The sequence below is a fragment of the Anomaloglossus baeobatrachus genome, chromosome 3, assembly GCF_048569485.1.
Source record: "Anomaloglossus baeobatrachus isolate aAnoBae1 chromosome 3, aAnoBae1.hap1, whole genome shotgun sequence".
NCBI lineage: Eukaryota > Metazoa > Chordata > Amphibia > Anura > Aromobatidae > Anomaloglossus > Anomaloglossus baeobatrachus.
This window is the reverse complement of record NC_134355.1, coordinates 428,665,424-428,687,790: the sequence shown is the minus strand read 5'-3', so window position 1 is coordinate 428,687,790 and position 22,367 is coordinate 428,665,424. Positions and strand designations below refer to the sequence as shown.

Here is a 22,367-nt window from a genome sequence, read left to right as displayed (position 1 = left end):
TCCTAAGTAGGAGGGTATTTAATTCAATTTCCAACTGAAGGGATAAAGGTTTCTTTCCTATCCTGCAGAGACTGACTTGTAGCAGTTAAGCTCAGCTTCAGGCACACCCTTCTGCTAGCTAATCCCACTACTCACTGTCTCCTCTCATTTCTATGCTGACCTGTGAAGGAGTCTTCTCTGGAGAAAGTGGTGGTTCTCTTTTCAGCAGGCTATGGTGGATTCCCTCTCAGAAGAATTGGATTTTCGGTTTCCGTTTTCTCTCCCCCCCCCCCCCCACCCCCCTTCTCATGTTGCTTATTAGTACGAAGACTAAAGCTGGTGTCACACATAACGACGACGACGACAACGACGTCGCTGCTACGTCACCATTTTCTGTGATGTTGCAGCGACGTCCCGTCGCTGTCGCTGTGTGTGACATCCAGCAACGACCTGGCCCCTGCTGTGAGGTCGCCGGTCGTTGCTGAATGTCCAGCTTCATTTTTTGGTCGTCACTCTCCCGCTGTGACACACACATCGCTGTGTGTGCCAGCGAGAGAGCGACGAAATGAAGCGATCAGGAGCCGGCACTGGCAGCTGCGGTAAGCTGTAACCAGCGTAAACATCGGGTAACCAAGGGAAGACCTTTCCCTGGTTACCCGATGTTTACGCTGGTTACCAGCCTCCGCTCTTGCTGCCAGCGCCGGCTCCTGCACTGTGACATGTGGCTGCAGTATGCATCGGGTAATTAACCCGATGCATACTGTAGCAAGGAGAGCAAGGAGCCAGCGCTAAGCAGTGTGCGCGGCTCCCTGCTCTCTGCACTGTGACATGTAGCTGCAGCACACATCGGGTTAATTAACCCGATGTGTGCTGCAGGAGAGCAAGGAGCCAGCGCTAAGCGCGGCTCCCTGCTCTCTGAACTGTGACATGTAGCTGCAGCACACATCGGGTTAATTAACCCGATGTGTGCTGCAGGAGAGCAAGGAGCCAGCGCTAAGCGCGGCTCCCTGCTCTCTGAACATGTAGCACAGCGACCTTATGATCGCTGCTTCTGCTGTGTTTGACAGCTAAGCAGCGATCATAACAGCGACTTACAAGGTCGCTGTTACGTCACCGAAAATGGTGACGTAACAGCGACGTCGTTGTCGCTGTCGTTTAGTGTGACACCAGCTTAACTTCTTCCTGACCTGGCCAATATTCAGGGCTAGCTCAGGGTCTAAGTATGTGATTGCGCACGGGCAGAAGGACCCATCTAGGAAGCTCAGGGATCAGCCAGAAGTAAGATAGGTAGTGACCCCTCTCCCTAGTGTCATGGCCTACCTTTACATCTTCCCTGGTGTACCCCCTCCTCTTGATTCGCACACCGGTCTTTGTCTCGCCATGGCATGACCTATATAAAGCACGCTGGAAATAAAATGGAATAATGAACAGACCTGATGTGGTCCACTACACACATGTGTAGAGAGCTATAACATCTCATTGTACCGTATTTGTTCTGTGAACGTAGTATTTTATATCTGACAGATGTCCAAATACACCAAGGTTAGTGAAGCAAAATATATGGCACGTAATATCGCATGTAATATATACACCGCCTATTCCGTGATGTACCCAAAGGCTGAAAAGCCATAGATTGTATCTTTGGCACAAGGCCATTTTATGCAGTAGTAAACAGATCTAAGAGTGAAGCATACCTATAAATTGAGGAAAGCTCGTACTTCGTGTTCAGACACAGACATTGCATTCTTGAGGTCTCACATCTGCTTGCAAGGTACTAGTTTTTTAGGTGCTATTATTATTTTGTTTTTTGTATTAATGCCGATATATATGTGAAATATTTATAAATGTTGACTAATTTACATGTGTTTATTATAATATCATTTAGCATACATGCTGAAAATATGGATTACCTGTAAAATTCTCAAGTCTTGTTGACCAATTGCCATGTCTGAGGGATACCTCAGCTGTCAGAATGTTTTATTGCATTTGTCCCCAGCCATCTTAACCTTGTGAGGCACACTCTGCATAAAACCACAGTGGAAGCTGTGCCTACAAATATACAGTAAATAGGATTGGAACAAGTAGAGAAGGAGCCAAATTACAATGTACACTTGCCACTTAAATTTAAAACCTGGCACTGAGGAGCCAATTCTTCAGAGTGGATAGAAATGGAACACATCTGGAAATTAAGGGGCATGATCCATTGCTCAAGGATCTGACAGAGTGGATAAACATGGAACACAACATCTGGACATTATAGGTTTTAACCCGTTCCTCAAGCGAGGGGTCATACCCCGGAAAGATCCAGGTGTCAATCTAGTTTAGACAGGTGCTTGAAGAAGGTTACGCCTCAAACATTCTGGAATGTTCTGGCCACTTTAGGCCTCCGACACACATCCGTGCCGTCGGTACGTGTTTGGTACGTTTTTGCACGTACCAGCGGCACGGAGACACATAGACCAATGCTACCCTATGGTAGCTGGCACACACACGTAAAAACACATGGAACGTGTGTCCATGTCGTTAGTACGTGTGTGTGCATTTTCCAACACGCTCGACATGTCAGTTTTTTTTCTCCGGGATCACGCAGGCACGGACCCGCTAAAGTCAATGGGTCCGTGCCTGCACGAACGGCACACGTAGCATGTCCGTGTACTACACGTACCGTCCGTGTGCGTTTTTTGTGAGCGATGTCGTTCAATCTATTTTTAATGTGGCTGTCAGTCAATATTTCTTTGGTTGGTCTGTATCTCCCACTGTCTCATACTTACCGATCCCCGATCACCAGCGCGGCGACGAACAGCTGTGCAAAAGATACAGCGGCTTCAACTATTTTGAAAATGCCGGCTGCTCATTATTCAATCTATTCCCTGCTTCCCCCGCCCACAGGCGTTTATGATTAGTTGCAGTCAGAGACACCCCCACGTGACAGCTGTCTCACTGCAAGCAATCACAGCAGCCGGTGGGCGGGTCTATATTATGTAGTTAAATAAATAATTAAAAAAACGGCGTGTGGTTCCCCCCCCAATTTTGATACCAGCCATGGTAGTATCACACGGCTGAAGGCTGGTATTCTCAGGATGGTGAGCGCCACATTATGGGGAGCCCACCACCCTAACAATATCAGCCAGCAGCTACCCGGAACAGCCGCATCCATTAGATCCGACAGTCCCGGGACTCTACCCGACTCTTCCCAAATTGCCCTGGTGCGGTGGCAATTGGGGTAATAAGGAGTTAATAGCAGCATCCCATAGCTGCCACTAACTCCTAGGTTAAACATGGCAGCTGTCTCCCCAAGATAACTTCCATGTTTAATCTGTTATTAAAAGTAAATTAACACACATTCAAAAAAATCCTTTAATTAGAATAATTGAAACAAATAAACACCCTCGTTCACCAATTTAATAAAACCAAAAAACCCATCCAGGTCCACCATAATCCATGATGTCCCACGACGCTTTCAGCTCTGCTACATGATGGTGACAGGAGCGGCCACACACAATGACCGCTCTCTATCACCTCCAAGCAGCAACTGAAGTGAGGCACGCGATCACCGATGACGTCAGTCAGGTTACTCGCGGCCACCACTGGATCCTCCACCTGTGACAGGGAGTCGCCCGAGTGACTAAGTGAACTGCGCGATCAGCGAAGAAGTCACAGGTTAGTAGCGGTATCGTGTCGGGTGGGTGACTCCAGCTAGCCGCGGGTAACCTGAGTGACGGCAGTGTTAATGTCGCCGCTAACTTCAGTTACTCAGGGGATTAGCGGTCACCGGTGATTCCATCACGGATGTCCACTAATCAGGATGCCACACAGACAGTCGTGGTAGGACAATGAAGTCTGGTGAGGGTCACCCGAGTTTATTCTCATCGCTCGTCTCTGTGTCGGCTGTCAGTGGGTATGTAGGAACGACATTTTACAACACGCACACATGGCAAGCATACGCCATCACACGGATGTCACACGTACCGGAAAAACGCCCATAAACAGAACACTGACCCGAAAAACGTAACGTGAGACACGTACGTTTTTTATGCGGAAGTGTGTTTCAGGCCTTAATCAGTGTCTCATGCTTTCCATGGACTTTTTATTGGCCATGTTATAGTGAATATTTTAAAGTCTCTCTTTATTTGTTTGCCATGGAGTTAATTTGTGATATTGCTATGAAATGAATAAACTATTTCACAATTGAATTAGCAGTTTCGATTAATGATTTTTATTTTGTGGATTGGAACTGATTTGAGGTTTCCCAGTGGACATGATTACTTTAAAACTGCAGACTGAAGTACGGTAAGTTTTGGAAAAATGTTTTTAAGGATATTAGCCATGCTCCCATATCAGTTGTAAGCCCTTCTTAACAGTCCTTAAGAAAAAATGGTTCTGGTGTCAGTCAATATTAAAAATGAACATGATATCCGTTTGGCTGCTTTTACCAGTGTGTCAAGTTGTACTTTTGAATGAAACCATTTATTTTACCATATATTGTACTATAAAATGGGAAAAATAATTCCAATTCCCGTGTTTTTTTTTATGTGGTTTACCACAGTTGCTACTGATGAGAGCCTCCCTCTAGCTACATTTTGGAAAATAAGCATTTGATACACTGCCGATATTGCAAGTTTTCCCTCCTACAAAGATTGCTTTCGTATCACTTAGTGACTACTGGGGTTCTGCCAGATATAAAGGAACTCCTGGTGATCACTGCAACACACGGGGGGAGAGGGGGAGAGAGGGAGAGAGAGACCCCTGCGCTGTCAGCGTCCAGACTCCAGCTCACGGACCCCATAGCAGTGACGTGGTCTGCCTCTATTGACGGTACGTCACTGTATGATACACTATAAACTGGTGTTTGCAGTATTTTTGTTAGGGACCTGTTCACAATAGTTCTTTTTTGATAATTTATGAGAAACTATTCTTCAGTGTACCTTCTCTTATACTTAGCTAGAATTTTCCTTGGTCGCCAGCATAAATGTGTTGTCTATTTTTGTCTTTTTTACATTTTATGTATTTATGTTTTCAATAAAAAAAGGAAAGTTTTAGTCATTGTTACTGTTATGATCCAGGCCGGCTTGTCCCTGCTACTTGTTCCTCCCAGCTGTGGCCTGGTCATGTCAGGGGTTAACTTCCCTTGCCTTGTTCTGGATCCCAGGATGCTATATATTGCCTCTCTACCTATGGCTCAGTGCCAGTGATATTTCTACCTTGCAGCTTGTATACTGGTGAGGGCTCCCGATCTGTCCAGCCTCCCTGCTACTGTGTCCTGACTTGTACCCTCCCCCGTTCATATGCCTTTCCCGGTCCCTGACTTACCTCTACTGTCTGCTGTTTGTGTTTCCCTCTGCATACCTCATGTCCCAGCTTCCGACTGTTCTGTTTTCTGACTTTGATATTGATCCTCCCTTTGAAGTTACTTGACTTTCTTGACTAGACCATTACTGTTTGACTACTCTATTGCCCCCTGGTGGCTTGCCTGTTATCTGCCTGCTGAAGTTACTCTGCTGTAATTTAGCTGCCTTTCTGTTAGTGTTTCTTTGTCTCTCATTTACTACTCTGCTGCCAGCTAGTGGGGATTACACTGTACTACGTCTTACTAGCCTTTGTACACCGTGACAGATACTTTATTCTCTTGTTTTGTATATGCTAGCTAATATGGGTCTCTAGTAGGGATGAGTGAACCCAAACGGTAAAGTTTGTGGGTTCTATAAGACACCGGGTGTCCAGGGCTCTAACTCAAACATGCTCTTTTAAGAAAAGTCCATGTTCGGATTTTTGGTGCTGTTCATATGCTAATATAGTTTGTTGAAAAGCTGCAGCACAGCCAAGCAACAAGCTTCATTGCATGGGGGGAGATGCCTGTACGCTGCTGTGAACAAAATTACTAAAAAAAAAAAAAAAAAAATCATGGGGGGGCGGATTTATTGTTGATAACCAGCACAGGTAAAGCAGACTGTTGGTGGCTGGAATTATCAGGCTGGGAGATCCCATGGTTATTTGGAGCTGACCAGCCTAAAAAGAGAAGCCTGTAGCTGCACCAGAAGTGGCACATTCATTTGATGCGCTGCTTTGCCAGGCTCTTCCTGACTGGCCTGGTGCGGTGGCAATAAAGGTAATATTTTGGGCATTGATGTCAGCTGTGAATTCATAGCTGTCATCAAGCTGAGGGGTTAGAAATGGAGAGACACCCCTATTACTAACCTGGTAGGTGTACAGTTTAAAAGAGACAGAGACAAGACTCCACCACACTCCCTCAAACACCTATTTATTTAAAAAAAATCCTCGAAGATCCAATGTAATCCAATGATAAAGACTCCCACACTCTCGTTCAGGCATTTGTTTTTAATAAATTGGTGAAGTTCCGATGTAATGTTCCAATGACGCCCATTGATTCCTATAGAGTTCCATTCTGAGAACCTTCTCAGAATGAGGATCCATAGGTCAGTCAGGGTCAGCCGCAGATATGCAATTTTTCATGCTCGTACCTGCTACTGACCACTGACAGGGAGTGACTTATGCCAGCGTCACACGGTACGATATATCGGGCAATATGTCGTCGGGGTCACGTCGTTAGTGACTCCCATCCGGCATCGTTAGACATATCGTACCGTGTGACACCACCGAACGACTGAACGAGCAAAAATACTCACCTTATCGTTGCTCGTTGACACGTCGTTCATTTTTCAAAATGTCGGTCCTCCTTCTGTGCTCCGGTTGTTAATCGTTCCCGAGGCAGCACACGTCGCTCCGTCTGACACCTCGGGAACGACAAACACAGCTTACCTGCGTCCCGCCGGCAATGCGGAAGGAAGGAGGTGGGCGGGAAGTTACGTCCCGCTCATCTCTACCCCTCCACTTCTATTGGCTGGCCGTTGTGTGACGTCGCTGTGACACCGAACGTCCCTTCCCCTTCAGGAAGAGGATGTTCGCCGCCCACAGCGACGTCGCTCAGCAGGTAAGTGCGTGTGACGGGGGTAAACGACTTTGTGCACCATGGGCAACTAATTGCCCATGGCGCACAAACGACGGGGGCGGATACGATCGCTCGTGCGATCGCACGATAGATCGTACCGTGTGACGCCGGCCTTAGGCTACTTTCACACTTGCGTTGAATGGCATCCGTTGCATTGCGTTGTGTGACGCATGTGACGGATGCCTTGCAAATAGTGTGATATAAAGGTAATGGATTCCTGGGAAATAACGCGTTGCGTTAAGTTTTCTAGCCACGAGAGAGACAATAATCACCGCACACGCAGGCACTGCCGCACTCATCATCATCACACACATCCGGCACTACCGCCCCCATCATCAGACACATCTCGGCACTACCGCACTCATGATCATCATCACACACCACAGCACTACCGCACTCATCATAATCACACACAGGCATTACCTCAGTGACGTCCCCGCTGACAGTTCGACTCCCTTCAGTTTCTGTGTGGAGCTCACAGGAGTGGCAGTGTTCTGCTGCCACTCCTGTCAGCTTCATGTAGCAGAGCTGGATGCGTCGCGGGACCTCGTGTGGATTACGCCGGACCTGGAGGGGTATTTGGGGATTTTAGTAAAGTGGTGAAAGAGGGTTTTGTTTTTGTTTTTGTTTTTTTCTTTTATTCCAAATAAAGTATTTTTCGGGTGTATGTGTTTATTTACTTTCACTTAGAGGTTAATCTTTGTGGGTGTCTCATAGACGCCTGCCATGATTAACCTAGGACTTAGTGGCAGCTATGGGCTTCTGCCATTAACTCCTTATTACCTTGATTGCCACCGCACCAGGGCAATTTGGGATGAGCCGGTTAGAGTCCCGGGACTGTCACATCTAATGGACGTAGCAATTCCGGGCGGTTGATGGCTGATATTGTTAGGCTGGGGGGCTCCCCATAATGTGGGGCTCCCCATCCTGAGAATACCAGCCTTCAGCCGTGTGACTTTACCTTGGCTAGTATCAAAATTAGGGGGCACCGCACGCCGTTTTTTAAAATTGTATTTATTGTACTGCACGATATAGACCCGCCCACCGGCGGCTGTGATTGGTTGCAGTCAGATCCGCCCCCACACTGAGTGACAGCTGTCTCACTGCAACCAATCATAGGCGCTGATGGGCGAGGGAAGCAGTGAATACTAGATAGAATAATGAGCGGCCGGCATTTTCAAAAGAGGAAAAGCCGCCAGAGCAGTGTGACAGCTGTGCAGCGCCGCACCCGTGATTGGTGAGTATGAGAGAGGGGCAGGAGAGGGGGGAGAGAGACCAGGAGTGATTTTAAACGATTTTGATCGTTCTGCTGGACCTGCTGAGCATGCTCAGAAGAACGTGACGGAGTCAGCGGATTTCACCGCTTAGCGCATAGCGGCGGAATCTGCCACCATAGACAATCATTGGACACCTTGGCGGATTCCAATGGAATCCGTCAAGGTGCGTTATTTTAACAACCCAAAAAACGCTACATGTAGCGTTCCCTCAGCTCGACGCTGCGGCAAAATAACTACTCAGTGTCTTCCAGCGGATGAAACAGACACTTGCATTACACTGCGTCGTCAATACAAGTCTATGGAGAATAGCGCAGTGCGTTACCGGACTGAGTTATTCTCCATAGCGGCGGATTGCGCTGAACGCAAGTGTGACAGTAGCCTTATGGTACCTTGTTCTGAGAGCATTCTCAGAATGAAGATCCATAGGAATCAATGGATCTGGGAAGAGCCAAATAACTGAGTCCACACAGCATTATAATACCAGCCCCAAGCTGTCTGCTTTACCTTGGCTGGTTATCAAAAATAGGTGGGCACCACATAGTTGTTTGTGTTTTTTTTTTTTTTTTTGTTTTGTTTTTTTTTAATTATTTAAATAAACCACTTTTTAAAACTGTTTTGGGATTATCTGTTTGTTTTTGATACATGTTGGGACTTTTGTTTCTCATCACTAGAGTTGAGCACGGTTCGCGGTTCTCCAGTTCGCGGTTCCAGTGATTTTGGGGGGTGTTCTAGATCGAACTAGAACTCGAGCTTTTTGCTAAAAGCTCGACAGTTCGAGTTACGTTCGAGAACGGTTCTAGCAGCAACAGCAGGGCTTTTTACAGCTACAGTGTGCAGGGAGCCATCGCTGGCAGCCTGCCAGAAGCTGGTAACCAAGATAAACATCGGGTATCCAAGCAAAGCGCTTTGGTTAGTAACCCGATATTTATCCTAGTTACCTGTGCAGGGAGCAGACACTTCCCCGCCCAGCTCGCTCCGCCCCCCTCCTGCACGCGGCATGTGCACACACACACACACACACACACACACACACACACACACACACACACACACACACACACACACACTCGTCCCCAGCCATGCAGTCCACGACACTGACGTCCTCAGCGCCACATGGCCCCCTAGGCTCCACCCACTTCGCACTCCGCCGCCAGCACACATGGCCCCGCTAGGCTCCGCCCACCTGTCACTCTGCGCACACAGTCCCGCTAGGCTCCGCCCACCTGGAACTCTGCACACATGGCCCTGCTAAGCTCTGCCCACCTGTCATTCTGCACACATTACCCCGCTAGGCTACGCCCACCTCGCACTCCGCACACATGGCCCCACTAGGCTCCGCCCACTTCGCACTCCGCACACATGGCCCCGCTAGGCTCCGCCCACCTGGCACTCTGCACACATTGCCCCGCTAGGCTCCGCCCACCTCGCAATGCGCACACATGGCCCGCTCGGCTTACCTGCGGTGATGAAGTCCCGCCATCCCGACCTCAGCACTGTCACTGTCCTCCATGGCTGCCGCTTGTCACATCACCTTCTCTCGCTTCCGACCCGAGACTGTCACTAGCGGTGACGTCACGGGCCGCTCGCGATACTTGGCTGTGAAGGTCATTGAACTCAGTGACAGGTGCTGTCAGCAGTGCAGGAGATCAGCGCAGGTAATGTACCTCGCTGACAGCAGCACTTGTCATCCCCTGCAGTGACCTGGGCTGACCCATTGATGTTAGCTCAGGTCACTGCATTGCTCTCCCAGCCAATGGAGAACATCCTGCTCTTCATTGACTGGGACAGTGTGGATCGTCATGGGAACCCCTTGGATTACACCAGACCTGGATTTGTTTTTCTTTCTAATAAATTGGTGAAAGAGGCAATGTGTTGGGCAGTGTTTTTTCAAATAAAAATGTGTTTGTCTTCTTTTTTTTTTTTTTTTTTTTTTTTATTACTGACTGGGTTGGTGATGTCGGGTATCTGATAGACGCCTGACCTCACCAACCTCAGGGCTTGATGCCAGGTGACATTACACATCTGGTATTAACCCCATATATTACCCCGTTTGCCACCGCACCAGGGCACGGGATGAGCTGGGGCGAAGCACCAGGATTGGCGCATCTAATGGATGCGCCACTTCTGGGGCGGCTGCGGCCTGCTATTTTTAGGCTGGGGAGGGTCCAATAACCATGGACCTCCCTAGTCTGAGAATATCAGACCCCAGCTGTTCGCTTTACTTTGGCTGGTGATCCAATTTTGTGGTGTTTTTTTTTTTTTTTTTTTTTTTTTAAATTATTATTTTAATTTAAAATAACAGCGTGGGTGCCCTCAGTTTTGGATTACCAGCCAAGGTAAAGCTGCCAGCTGTGGTCTGCAGGCTGCAGCCGTCTGCTTTACCCTAGCTGGCTACAAAAATAAAGGGAACCCCACGTTTTTTTTTTTTTTAAAATGTATTTATTTTTTTGGCTAAATACAAGGCTAAGCACCCGTTAGTGCCACATGAAAGGCACCAAAGGGTGCAAAATTACAAAATGCAGGAGAGTGGGACATTATGTGTCTTACTGCTATTATAATGACAGAAAAGACTGATATGAAGTGTACAAGCACAGGAAAATCACCAGAGCGCTCTGCACTGTGAAAAGCAGTAGAAAATGGCACTGGAGTGAACATGTGACCGCCTCCATGTAGGTTGAAGCTATGGATCTGTACCGCCCTGGGGGCTCGGCTGCTCTCCGCCGAGCCGCTCTGATCCGGGCTCGGGTTGTCGGTGGCTCGAGCGCCTCTGGACCGGGAGCCACGTCGCTCTGGAAAGGAGGGGGGGTTTGGTTGTTTTGGTTTGGGGTGGACCGGTTTCACGGCCGGAGCCGCGGTGACCGGTAACAGTTCGTGAGGTGATGGGCACCACAGCTGCGGTGAGGGTGCGGGGGCTCGTCCGGGATCGGTGGTGGGTCGCAGCTAGGTGTTGACCCTTCCGTGGGTAGGGGGTTTGTTGGTCCCGGAGCCAGGTGGCAGGAGTGGGGGGTTGCAAGACGCAGTGGCTCGCTTGCAGCGCGGTGCCTGATGGCACTGGTGTACTCCCGATTAAACCACACAGAGTCAATGGTAAACCAAGTTCGGTGTAGATCGGTGCCCGCAGCCGGCTGCGTGTGTCCCCAGTGAAGTTGGTGATGTCGCCTTTCTCCTGCACCTTTTAAATTTTCTATAGTGACTCCTATGCTTCAGCAACGGTAGTCCGCTCCCCGGCTTTTGGGTAGGAGGAGCCCTTTTGCCCGCAGGCGCTGGCCCTTTGGATCTCTGGCCCTTGGCGGTGGCTCTTATCCGGAATCGGTGGGCTGTTGCTGTCTATCGGGACTTTGGGTGGGAATGAACCCCTGAGGTCCAGATCGCAATCAGTAGATTTGTCTGAGCCCGGTTGCTTCTGGGCTAGAACGGGGTCTGAGTACCCTGTCTGGTGCTCCGGTTGACTTGTTAGCTCCCCGGTTCTGGTCCAAAGGGTCACCACCCTCTTCTCGATCCCTACGGTTCCACAGTTCAGTCCCTGACCGGACTCCTGCAGACGGCCACCACCGTCTGCCTGCCTGACCGTTCCAAGGGGTCCTAGGCTCCGTCCTAGGCCCCTGACTCTCAGCTCGCCACTTTTACTCCTCTCACTACTCCTCTCCCCACTCGACTCACTTGTCCTTTCCCTGTCTCAGGCCAGCAGACTCCTCGAAGGGCGTGCCTATCTGCCTAGCTCCGCCCACCTGGTGTGCCTTGCTAGACCTGAGGGAGGCGGTCAGGACTTGTTGGCTGCTGGTGCCTCACTGGGGTGGGGGTGTGTGGGGTGTTGTGTGTTGTTACCTGTGACCCCTGGGGGTCCAGGGCATCACAGATCCTGGGTAAATTTATGTATTTTCCCTCTTTCAGTTTTTTTGCAGTACGCAAACAAACGGAAAGCACACGGATGACATACGGACCGTATATGGAACAAAAACGGATGCCACATGGATGCACCTATAAAAAAAAACGTTTTTTGCGGACCGCAAAAACGGATCGGTCGTGTGAATGTCGCCTTATTCTGATCTGCCGTTTATAAACAGCAGGCAGAAATAAGTGAATAGCGCCCCCCAGCGTCAAAATCTCCGGGGTTTCAGGGGGTAGCTGAGACCCTAGAGATCATGATTTAGGCCGGTTTTTCCGGTCCCCGCTCACGTGATCACCGGTATACACTGTATACCGATGATCACGTTACAGTAAATGACACCGTCGGTAAAAAAATATTTATCTCCCATCTGGCATGATCAAACATGATAAATGTCCCCTCCGGTCCCCCGGTGTCACCAAAGTGCTCCCCCTGACCCTGTCCCGGAAATCCAAGATGGCCGCGCGCATACCCTACTCCTCTGATTTCTGTCGCATGTGCCATGACACATGCGACAGAAAACTCCTCCCCAGGCCCTGCCAGGTCACCCCCTATAACCCCACCGGTGTTCACCGGTGTCCCACGGTACCTGTGCAGTGTTGATCCCCCGCGGCCCTCTCCTTCACAATAGACGCTGCCGCATTCACAGAGCGGCTGTCAGCTCAGCTTTCTGTGTTCAGACACAGTGAGTGGTGGTTATGCATCTGTAAACTAAATGGGCAGCACAGTGGCTCAGTGGTTAGCACTGCAGTCTTGCAGCGCTGAGGTCCTGCGTTCAATTCCCACCAAAGACACCATCTGCAAGGAGTTTGTATGTTCTCCCCGTGTTTGCGTGGGTTTCCTCCGGGTACTCTGGTTTCCTCCCACACTCCAAAGACCTACAGATAGGGAATTTAGATTGTGAGCCCCAATGGGGACAGTGTTCCCAATATATGCAAAGCGCTATGGAATTAATAGCGCTATATAAATGAATAAATTATTATTATTACTGCAATGCCCTGCTCATGAGGTAAGGAACATAGTTGATCAGAAGAGCTATGGAGGTGTTTGATTTTATAGTTGCCCTGCTGAACAACTACCAAACATGAGTCCGTTATGCGCCACAAGAAAACACATCTAAATAGCGAGCTCTGTTGTTTAGTATTCATTCAGCTGGATAACTGGACTTAAAGGGGTATTCCATCTCAAAGATCCTATCCCCCAATATATAAAAGACCTATTTAATGAAACGAGTAAATCGAGCCAAAGAATAAATTCCATATATAAAATTTAGAAATCTTTATTGAAAAAAATTAAAAATATTTCCTAAAAAAGAGGACACTGACAAAGGTTCACGGTTACCAAAATGCTAATGTACATACAAGTGGACATACATAAATACAATTTATTAATTGATGAGACACACAATAATCACTACAAATGCTGCCAGGTAGATATAAAGAGAACAAATCTCCTTAAGAATACAAAGATGGACCCCGCCAGACTAAGGCTATTTACTTTAATATATTTCCATGGGGATACCCCTAAGGAGGAGGGGAGAAGAGAGCTCCAATCACTACATATAAGAATATTATCAGATCACAATATTCGCCATACTCATATAATCAAGCATATTCACCATGTTCATATCTCCGCCTTAATGGCATATAATAGAGAAAACAAATCCACAGATAAATAGGAGAAACGTGATGGAAAAAGGTTCTCCTAAGAACAATGGGCAAGAGCAAGCGATGACAGAAACTACGCAATTAGCTCTATCAGAGGAGGTACAATGTAAAGGACCCCAAAGATAAGACACTTGCTGCCATACCATAAGGTTTATACATAAAGACAAAGCCAAACAATGGCAAATGGTAAGAATGGCAGACAGCTATATAGGTGGTTTAGGGATGAATAAAGCCCGAAGTGGGACAACAGCAAGGAAGTATAGAAACAATCCAAGAGGCAGCAGAAAGATTACCTAAAATAAGCGTGTGCTCAGAATGACAACCGAGAACCATAAAGAATGCCCCTACGCGCGCGTTTCGCGTCTAGCTTCTTCCAGGGGGTGCAGATAGGCAGTATACCCAAGTTTTTTATACTCACTACAGGCCGTGATGATTGATTGGCGCTCCCGCGTCCCGCCCTGCCCCCACGACCGCCGGGCGCGGCGTCTGACGTCACCGCGCTCAGCCCACGTCAGACGCGTCATGACGTGGACGGAGGGCGGCGAGGTACATACGACGCGTTGCCATAGCAATCTGGGAGCCGGCCGGACACAGCAGCGCACGTCACGGTAGATCATAGAGCCTGAGCAAAACTCCATGGTGGCATAATACCGGACCATCCAAGCATAATTAAAGTGAGAACGTGCATAAGTTTAAGAATGCAACCATCGAAACCATATGGTATGCATATAATATATGTTACATTAAATAAGTGAACAGTGTTAAGAAAAAAGGGGAAGTGAATAAATAAGAGCAAAAAATAGGATAAAAAAGAAAAATAAATAAATAAAGGAGGATAAGAGATATAATAAAAAAGTGGCAGTGATAGCAGATACACATATAGTAAAATCAAGTGAGACCAATAAATAGACATATTGATATACTAAATAGATACATACATAAGTGACATACAGGATAAAAATTAATAGAATCAAACCTACTAGATTAGAATTAAATACATAAAACACAAGGTCAAGATGACAAAATAAATAAATGTGGCCGAAAAAAATGAAAAGAGACATGACATCAAATAAAAGAAATATGAAGATAAGAAAAAAATCAAAAAATGAATAAAAATGAGGGGAAAAAAATTATAAATAAATAAAAAATAAAAAAATAAAAATAGGAATAGAGGGAGTATAACAAAAAAATAATAATGATAAAAAATAAAAAATAGAAATAGTGAAAAAGTATATGAAAAAATATAGTGATCACGTGGATAGTGCCAGTAGGTAAAAACTACAAACAGTAGCACATAAATAATTTTATTCGTTGAAAGGTGCAGTGCAGCTGATGGATTCATAGGTCCGTGGAGTAGCCCAGGTGAGATTTATGGAGTCAAATCTATGAGTAAAAACATGAAAATTAAAAAAGTTAAAACCAAAAGTGTTTATTAAAATGATACCAAAGGGTATACAAAAATGGTTAAAAATCTACAGGAAAGGGGCAAAACTGAGTACATCATTAAGGCCATTGGGGCGGACACATCCAATTTTAGAGATCCATCGGCTTTCCAGCTGAGCTAATCTTTTTTTATAATCTCCACCTCTCTTGTCCAGATTAATCCGATCGATGCCAAATGCCCGCAGACCGCTGGCATCACAATTATGTTTAGATCTGAAATGTCTGGGAATAGGTTTCAGAGAAGAGATGTCTTCAACTGTTGCTGCCTTCGCAATGTCCCGTACATGCTCTCTTCTTCTGGTTTTTAATTGCCGTGATGTCAAACCAACATATATTAGTTTACACGGACAAACCACATAATATACAACGTACGTGGTATTGCAGGTAATATGTTGGGTAATTTTAAATTGACGAGTACCATCACTGGATGTGAAATCAAAAGCCCTGATCATATTAGGGCAAGCAATACAGTCATGGCAAGGAAAAAAGCCCCATTTAGGGCCCATTGTTCCAAAAGGATTCTTTTCCCTGTTGGATCCCTCATAACAACTATGGGTGAGTAAATCACGAAGATTCGGAGATCTCCTATAGGTGATGGAAGGCTTGTCAGTAATCGATTTTGACAAAACAGGGTCAGCAGTCAGTATAGGCCAAAACTTGTCCAAGGCCATCCTAACCTCATGCCATTTAGAGTTATACGTGCTGATGAATCTTACCTGTTGGTCAGCTTTAGGAGTTCTCCTAGAATGTAGAAGTGTTTCTCTCTTCGTTACCAGAGCTCTTTGATAGCCTTTCTTGATGCTCCTCCCCGTATAGCCTCTATCCTTAAAACGACCCTTAAGGTCTTCCGCATATCTGTGAAAGGTTTCATCGGATGAACAAATCCGTCGAGTTCTCAGGAATTGTCCTATGGGAATGCCAGAAATTAAAGGGTAAGGATGGGACGAAGAGGCATGTAACAGTGAGTTCACCGATGTGGACTTCCGATGTACCTCTGTTTGTAGAAATCCAGTGTGATCCTTGAAGACATGCACATCCAAGAAGTCAACATCGGATTGGCTATAGTGATATGTCACTTTGATATTCATCTGGTTTTGATTAAGTTCATGAAGAAATCCTTTCAAGGCATATTCAGAGCCCTGCCAAACCATAAATACGTCGTCAATATACCTGGTCCAAATAAGGACCCCTTCGACATATACCGAATGTTCAGGTGAAAAGAAGACCTCCCTCTCCCACAGCCCCAGGAATAAATTTGCATAGGAGGGCGCAAAGGCCGCTCCCATTGCAGTACCCTGGAGCTGCAGGTAGAGGGCGCCCTTGAACAAAAAATAATTGTGTGTGAGGGCAAAATCAATCAAAGAAAGCAAAAATTGAGTTTTTTTAATGTCTAAAAGAGACATACTCAAAAGCATTTCTACTGCCCTCATACCATCTTGGTGCCGAATGGATGTATATAAAGACTCGATATCACAAGTCACCAACCACATATCCTTCTCCATCTGAACATTTTCAATTTTTTTGAGAAACTCATTGGTGTCTTTGAGATAAGATGGCAAGCTCTCCACAATAGGTTTTAGGGTACCTTCACACTTAGCGATGCAGCAGCGATCCGACCAGCGATCTGACCTGGTCAGGATCGCTGCTGCATCGCTACATGGTCGCTGGTGAGCTGTCAAACAGGCAGATCTCACCAGCGACCACTGAACAGCCCCCAGCCAGCAGCGACGTGCAAGCGACGCTGCGCTTGCACGGAGCCGCCGACTGGAAGCTGCGGAGACTGGTAACTAAGGTAAACATCGGGTATGGTTACCCGATGTTTACATTAGTTACCAGCGCTGTGTGCAGAGAGCAGGGAGCCGCGCACACTGAGCGCTGGCTCCTTGCTCTCCTAGCTGCTGTACACATCGGGTTAATTAACCCGATGTGTAATGCAGCTACATGTGCAGAGAGCAAGGAGCCGCGCACACTGCTTAGCGCTGGCTCCTTGCTCTCCTAGCTGCTATACACATCGGGTTAATTAACCCGATGTGTACAGCAGCTACATGTGCAGAGAGCCGGAGCCGGCAGCACAGGCAGCGTGAGAGCTGCGGAGGCTGGTAACTAAGGTAAATATCGGGTAACCACCTTGGTTACCCGATGTTTATCTTGGATACAGCTTACCTCAGCTGTCAGACGCCGGCTCCTGCTCCCTGCTCGCTTCATTTGTCGCTCTCTTGCTGTCACACACAGCGATCTGTGTGTCACAGCAGGAGAGCGGCTTTGAAGAAAACGAACCAGGGCTGTGTGTAACGAGCAGCGATCTCGCAGCAGGGGCCAGATCGCTGCTCAGTGTCACACACAGCGAGATCGCTAATGAGGTCACTGCTGCGTCACAAAAAGCGTGACTCAGCAGCGATCTCGGCAGCGAGCTCGCTGTGTGTGAAGCACCCCTTAAATGAAAGTCAATGTACTTACCTATTGTTTCACAGAGACTGCCATTCCCAGAAACAATAGGACGACCCGGAGGGCAAGATAAATCCTTGTGAACTTTTGGTAACAGATACAAACAAGCTGTCCTAGGACAGTTCGGTAAAAGGCCATCTCTCTCTTCTTTACTGATAGTACCCTCTTGAAATGCATTCTCTAAAGCTGGTGTCACACATAACGACGACGACGACGTCGCTGCTACGTCACCATTTTCTGTGACGTTGCAGCGACGTCCCGTCGCTGTCGCTGTGTGTGACATCCAGCAACGACCTGGCCCCTGCTGTGAGGTCGCCGGTCGTTGCTGAATGTCCAGCTTCATTTTTTGGTCGTCACTCTCCCGCTGTGACACACACATCGCTGTGTGTGACAGCGAGAGAGCGACGAAATGAAGCGATCAGGAGCCGGCACTGGCAGCTGCGGTAAGCTGTAACCAGCGTAAACATCGGGTAACCAAGGGAAGACCTTTCCCTGGTTACCCGATGTTTACGCTGGTTACCAGCCTCCGCCGCTCTTGCTGCCAGCGCCGGCTCCTGCACTGTGACATGTGGCTGCAGTATGCATCGGGTAATTAACCCGATGTATACTGTAGCAAGGAGAGCAAGGAGCCAGCGCTAAGCAGTGCGCGCGGCTCCCTGCTCTCTGCACTGTGACATGTAATGTATGTATGTTAATTAACCCGATGTGTGCTGCAGGAGAGCAAGGAGCCAGCGCTAAGCGCGGCTCCCTGCTCTCTGAACATGTAGCACAGCGACGTTATGATCGCTGCTTCTGCTGTGTTTGACAGCTAAGCAGCGATCATAACAGCGACTTACAAGGTCGCTGTTACGTCACCGAAAATGGTGACGTAACAGCGACGTCGTTGTCGCTGTCGTTTAGTGTGACACCAGCTTAAGAGTTGAGCAAGTTGAGCCTGAAAAGAGGAGAGATTATAAAAAAAGATTAGCTCAGCTGGAAACCCGATGGATCTCTAAAATTGGATGTGTCCGCCCCAATGGCCTTAATGATGTACTCAGTTTTGCCCCTTTCCTGTAGATTTTTAACCATTTTTGTGTACCCTTTGGTATCATTTTAATAAACACTTTTGGTTTTAACTTTTTTAATTTTCATGTTTTTACTCATAGATTTGACTCCATAAATCTCACCTGGGCTACTCCACGGACCTATGAATCCATCAGCTGCACTGCACCTTTCAACGAATAAAATTATTTATGTGCTACTGTTTGTAGTTTTTACCTACTGGCACTATCCACGTGATCACTATATTTTTTCATATACTTTTTCACTATTTCTATTTTGTATTTTTTATCATTATTATTTTTTTGTTATACTCCCTCTATTCCTATTTTTATTTTTTTATTTTTTATTTATTTATAATTTTTTTCCCCTCATTTTTATTCATTTTTTGATTTTTTTCTTATCTTCATATTTCTTTTATTTGATGTCATGTCTCTTTTCATTTTTTTCGGCCACATTTATTTATTTTGTCATCTTGACCTTGTGTTTTATGTATTTAATTCTAATCTAGTAGGTTTGATTCTATTAATTTTTATCCTGTATGTCACTTATGTATGTATCTATTTAGTATATCAATATGTCTATTTATTGGTCTCACTTGATTTTACTATATGTGTATCTGCTATCACTGCCACTTTTTTATTATATCTCTTATCCTCCTTAATTTATTTATTTTTCTTTTTTATCCTATTTTTTGCTCTTATTTATTCACTTCCCCTTTTTTCTTAACACTGTTCACTTATTTAATGTAACATATATTATATGCATACCATATGGTTTCGATGGTTGCATTCTTAAACTTATGCACGTTCTCACTTTAATTATGCTTGGATGGTCCGGTATTATGCCACCATGGAGTTTTGCTCAGGCTCTATGATCTACCGTGACGTGCGCTGCTGTGTCCGGCCGGCTCCCAGATTGCTATGGCAACGCGTCGTATGTACCTCGCCGCCCTCCGTCCACGTCATGACGCGTCTGACGTGGGCTGAGCGCGGTGACGTCAGACGCCGCGCCCGGCGGTCGTGGGGGCAGGGCGGGACGCGGGAGCGCCAATCAATCATCACGGCCTGTAGTGAGTATAAAAAACTTGGGTATACTGCCTATCTGCACCCCCTGGAAGAAGCTAGACGCGAAACGCGCGCGTAGGGGCATTCTTTATGGTTCTCGGTTGTCATTCTGAGCACACGCTTATTTTAGGTAATCTTTCTGCTGCCTCTTGGATTGTTTCTATACTTCCTTGCTGTTGTCCCACTTCGGGCTTTATTCATCCCTAAACCACCTATATAGCTGTCTGCCATTCTTACCATTTGCCATTGTTTGGCTTTGTCTTTATGTATAAACCTTATGGTATGGCAGCAAGTGTCTTATCTTTGGGGTCCTTTACATTGTACCTCCTCTGATAGAGCTAATTGCGTAGTTTCTGTCATCGCTTGCTCTTGCCCATTGTTCTTAGGAGAACCTTTTTCCATCACGTTTCTCCTATTTATCTGTGGATTTGTTTTCTCTATTATATGCCATTAAGGCTGAGATATGAACATGGTGAATATGCTTGATGATATGAGTATGGCGAATATTGTGATCTGATAATATTCTTATATGTAGTGATTGGAGCTCTCTTCTCCCCTCCTCCTTAGGGGTATCCCCATGGAAATATATTAAAGTAAATAGCCTTAGTCTGGCGGGGTCCATCTTTGTATTCTTAAGGAGATTTGTTCTCTTTATATCTACCTGGCAGCATTTGTAGTGATTATTGTGTGTCTCATCAATTAATAAATTGTATTTATGTATGTCCACTTGTATGTACATTAGCATTTTGGTAACCGTGAACCTTTGTCAGTGTCCTCTTTTTTAGGAAATATTTTTAATTTTTTTCAATAAAGATTTCTAAATTTTATATATGGAATTTATTCTTTGGCTCGATTTACTCGTTTCATTAAATAGGTCTTTTCTCAGTGTTTGAGTAAGAGCCCCTCTTTGTATCGGGTTTTCATGTAGGTTTTCCCCCAATATATAGTAGGTGTAATAGCAATAATATCAGCAAATACCAATATTTGGAAATATAGAATAGTTCTCCTGTTTAGGCATGCCCTTACCTCATGAGCAGGGCATTGCAGCTTTGGTAGCAACAGTTACGACATGGACTCTGCTGCTGTGGACCCGGGGAGAGTGAGTGCAGATTAAGTGCACCCACACTCCTCACATGGAGGGTCTGCACTCCTAGAAAATGGGGGATACGTTCCCTGAGTGTCTCCCCCCATATTCTAGACGGTCCAGAGTCGTCGTGGGACCCCCTTATTTTTTTCTTACAATAAATTGGTGAAAGAGGAAATGTTTTGGGGATTGTTTTTTCAATTTTTTTTTTTTTTTTTTTTTTTTGTGTTCGTACTGACAGTTTATGATGTCGGGTATCTGATAGACGCCACGACATCACAAACTGCTGGGCTTGATGTCAGGTGACTTTACAGCTAGTATCAATCCCATTTATTACCCCATTGGCCACTGCACCAGGGCACGGGATGAGCTGGGGTGAAGCGCCAGAATTAGAGCATCTAGTGGATGCACCACTTCTGGGGTGCCTGCGGCCTGCTATTTTTAGGCTGTGAAGGCCCAATAACTATGGACCTTCCCACCCTGAGAATACCAGACCACAGCTGTCCGCTTTACCTTGGCTGGTGATCCAATTTGGGGGGACCCTACATTTTTTTTTTTTGTAATTATTAATATTTATAAAATAATTACAAAAAAAGAGCCTGGGGTGACCTCCACATTGGATCCCCAACCACGGTAAAGCTGCCAGCTGTGGTTTTCAGGCTACAGCCGTCTGCTTTACCCTAGCTGGCTATCAAAAATGGGGGGACCCAACGTCTTTTTTTTTTTAACTATTTTTTAAATAGAAAAAATTAATGGGCTTTCCTGTATTTTGATTGCCAGCCAAGGTAACGCCAGGCAGATGAGGGTGGCAACCCATAGCCGTCTGCTTTATCTGCACTGAGAATCAAAAATACCGCGGAGCACTACGTCATTTTTTTTTTTTTTTAAAGAATAATTTTTACAGCACTGATGTCCAGCAATCAAAATACAGGGAAGCCCTTTTTGTTTTTAGTTATTTAAATAAAAAAAAATATATATGGGCTCCCGCTGCATTTTTTGTATTGCTTAGCTAAGGGTAATCCAAGCAGCTACTGGCTGCTAACCCCCACTGCTTGGTGTTACCTTCACTGGCAATGGAAACTCCACATAAGCATTTTTTATTTTTTTTGCCAAAAAACTACAAAAAAAAATGACGTGCGCTTCGCCATATTTTTGTATGCTAGCCAGGTACAGCAGGCAGCTACGGGCTGCCCCCAACCTCCAGCTGCCTATTTGTACCCGGCTGGGAACTACAAATATAGGGAAGCCCTTTTTTACTTAATTCATGAATTTTATGAAATAATTAAAAAAAAAAACCAAAACGACGTGGGCTTCGCCCCATTTTTGTGTTCAGCCGGGTACAACTAGGCAGCTGGGGATTGGAATCCACAGCACAGGTTAGCCCGAGGTTTCTGGGCCCCTCTGCTGCGAATTGCAGTCCGCAGTCGCCCCAGAAAATGGTGCTCTCATAGAAGCACCATCATCTGGCGCTGTATCCAACTCTTCCAACAGACCTGAAGCCGGGTGGCTTGTTG

General features: G+C 46.3%; 1 protein-coding gene across 2 annotated transcripts in view; it reads left to right on the top strand.

Annotated features, from left to right (window-relative positions):
- Positions 1 to 1,707: 1,707 nt before the first annotated feature.
- Positions 1,708 to 22,367, top strand: part of LOC142296589 (cytochrome P450 2J2-like) — a 255,430-nt gene continuing 234,770 nt past the window's right edge. For both annotated transcript variants that reach the window (XM_075340381.1, XM_075340380.1), the window contains exon 1: positions 1,708 to 1,750. The gene's annotated coding sequence lies outside the window, so the exon portion shown is untranslated. The remainder of the gene's footprint in view (positions 1,751 to 22,367) is intronic.